Source organism: Colobus angolensis, unplaced genomic scaffold (assembly GCF_000951035.1).
Source record: "Colobus angolensis palliatus isolate OR3802 unplaced genomic scaffold, Cang.pa_1.0 Scaffold663, whole genome shotgun sequence".
In the NCBI taxonomy this organism is placed as follows: domain Eukaryota; kingdom Metazoa; phylum Chordata; class Mammalia; order Primates; family Cercopithecidae; genus Colobus; species Colobus angolensis.
In genome coordinates this window covers 70,446-73,340 of record NW_012120299.1, presented here as the reverse complement: position 1 = coordinate 73,340, position 2,895 = coordinate 70,446, and the positions used below count along the sequence as shown (strand labels likewise).

At 43.5% G+C, this 2,895-nt stretch overlaps 1 protein-coding gene across 2 annotated transcripts in view; it reads right to left on the bottom strand.

Moving 5' to 3' along the window:
* The window catches only part of SPECC1L (sperm antigen with calponin homology and coiled-coil domains 1-like), a 147,501-nt gene that overhangs the window by 78,211 nt on the left and 66,395 nt on the right, over window positions 1–2,895 (bottom strand). The window contains exon 1 of one of the 2 annotated variants that reach the window (XM_011925933.1): window positions 237–537. The exons of the other annotated variant lie outside the window; for it this stretch is intronic. The gene's annotated coding sequence lies outside the window, so the exon portion shown is untranslated. Of the gene's footprint in view, window positions 1–236; window positions 538–2,895 lie in introns of those variants that run through there. 2 annotated transcript variants of the gene reach the window in all.

Genomic DNA, 2,895 nt, shown 5'->3' with positions numbered 1-2,895 from the left:
ACAATCTCAGCTCACTGCATCCTCCGCCTCCTGGGTTCAAGCGATTCTCCTGCCTCAGCCTCCTGAGTAGCTGGGATTACAGGCACACACCGCCGTGCCTGTCTAATTTTTTTTGTAGTTTTAGTAGAGACGGGGTTTCGCCATGTTGGCCAGGCTGGTCTTGAACTCCTGACCTCAGGTGATCCGCCTGCCTCGGCCTCCCAAAATGCTGGGATTACAGATGTGAGCCACCGCACCTGGCCTTCTTCTATTCTTTTTCATATCTTTCACTTCTCTCTTCATCTGTGCATGCTTCCCTTCACATACTCAAGCACAGAGATCATATTTACATTGCTGCATGCTAATCCTATCATTTCTATCCGTTCTAAGTCTGCATCTATTGACTGATTTTTCCCCTGGTTACAGGTGACATTTTCCTGCTTCTTCATTGTCTAGTAATTTTTTATTGCATGCCAAATTATGTATTTTACACTATGGAGCCTTATATTTTGCTGTGTTCCTTTAAAAATTATTACTTTGGCAAATAAGTACGCTACTGTATTAGTTATCTATGCTGCATGACAAATTACTCCAAATCTTTAGTAGCTTAAAACAATCCATTTATGATCTCATAGTTTCTGTGGGTCAGAAAGCTTAGCGGATTGTCTCTGGCTCAAGGTCTAGCACGAGGAGGCAATCAAGTTGTCAGCAGGACTGCAGTTATCTCGAGGATCGACTGGAGGAAGATCCACCTCCAAGCTCATCTACATGGCTGCTGGCAAGCTTCAGGAGATCCGTTTCCACACTTCCTAATGTGGGCCCCTCCACAGGGCTGGCTTACAACATGGGAACTGGGTTTCCCCAGAGTAACTGGCTCTAAGTGATAGCAAGAGGAGCATTCAAGGCAGAAGCAAAGCTTTTTATAACTGTATTTTAGAAGTGATAACCTTATCCTACCACTTCTTTTGCTTTGCCATATTCACTGGAAGCAAATCACAAGCTGCAGCCAACACTCAACAAGAGTAAATTGCACAAGGAACAACTACCACTAATTGGGGATCACTGGGGAACATTTTAGAGGCTGCCTACTACAGCTACTTAGGGACCTCCTTGGTCCTTCTGCATCTTATTTTAAAAGATCTGTTAGGGCAGATCTAGAATAGTATTTACTCTGAGGCTATTTAGTTCTATGACACTTTCAGATGTGGTCCTTTAGGAGTCTATACTGAATGCCATCTATTCAAAGAGGTGTCTCCACAGCGGCTGGTGGGAACTCAAATGATTTCCTGCCCTAGGGAAACTACCAGAAGTGTTTGCCTGATAGCTCCCTGTTCCTGGAAATTGTTTCTGGAAAATTATTCTTGCCCAGCCTTGTGGAGTTTCACCCAATGCAGGTACAGACTGGTATTCAGACAAAGACTCAAAGGGATGCCTATGCAGGTTTCTATACTCCTTTCTCCACGCAGCTCCCTCCTCCAAGTATCTGCCCTGTAAATTCGAGCAGTCTCATTCTCCTCGAATGTTGATTGTGTCTACTCAGATCCAATTGTTTTTCTCCTCCCTGCTCCATGTAGGTTCATCTTCCCTGCACCACCATCTGGAAATTGCCTCCAGGAAAATACTGTGAGCCGCAGTAGGACTTACCTCATTTTAAAATTTTTGTTCAGGGATCACAGTTATGTACAATGTCTGAAAATAATTGCTTCTTATATTTTGTCCATCTATTAATAGTTGTTTGTGATGGCAGAATAATCCAGCCTATTACTCCCACATAGGTAGGAGTAGAATTCCTACCTAGGGAGTTTTGAAAAACTAACAATCCCAATCTTGGGCCCCAGTCCCCAGAGATTCTGGTTTACCAGGATGAGGTCTGGCAATTTTATGTGCTTAAAAACTCTCCACATGATTTTTATATACAATTAGGTTTGAGAAGCACTGTACTAACTAATCATGTACTAAAAAGCTACTGAATGTAGCTCCTAAGTATTAGTTTTTTGCAACTTATAGAAATATTTTTCACCTCTTAACTTTACAAAGATTTACAAAGTGACACTTTGTACATTAAATATCAACTGATAAATACCACTTAAAGAAAGTTCATCTTATTTGAAGTTTATTACATTTGGCATCTTTATTTTGCTTTTATCTGTATTTCAGAATTTTAGATGAAATTTGATTAGTAGGGAGCACATAAAAAAGCATTAAATCAGCTGGGCACAGTGGCTCACGCCTGTAATCCCAGCACTTTGGAAGGCTGAGGTGGGCATATTGCTTGAGGTCAGGAATTTGAGACCAGCCTGGTCAACATCGTTAAAATCCTGTTCTACTGAAAATACAAAAATTAGCTGGGTGTGGTGGTGCACACCTGTAATCCCGGCTACTTGGAGGCTGAGGCACGAGAATCACTTGAACCCAGGAGGTGGAGGTTGCAGTGAGCTGAAATTATGCCACTTCACTCCAGTTTGGGCAACCGAGTGAGACTCCGTCTCAAAAAAAAAAAAAAAAGTCATTAAATTGGTGGAATACGGTATTCCCTTCCCTTCTTTTTAAATTATGACATAATGCCAGGCATGGTGGCTCATGCCTGTAATCCCAGCACTTTGGGAGGACCAGGCAGGTGGATTGCCTGAGCTCAGGAGCTCAAGACCAGCCTGGGCAACATGGCAGAACCCTGTCTTTACCAAAAACACAGAAAACAGCCAGGTATAAGTGGTACATGCCTGTGGTACCAGCTACTTGGGAGGCTGAGGTGGGAGGACTGGTTGGGCCTGAGAGGCAGAGGTTGTGCAGTGAGCCAAGACCGTGCCACCACATTCCAACCTGGGTGACAGAGTGAGACCCCATCTCGGGAAAAAAAAAAAAAAAAAGACGGCCGGGTGTGGTGGCTCAAGCCTGTAATCCCAGCACTTTGGGAGG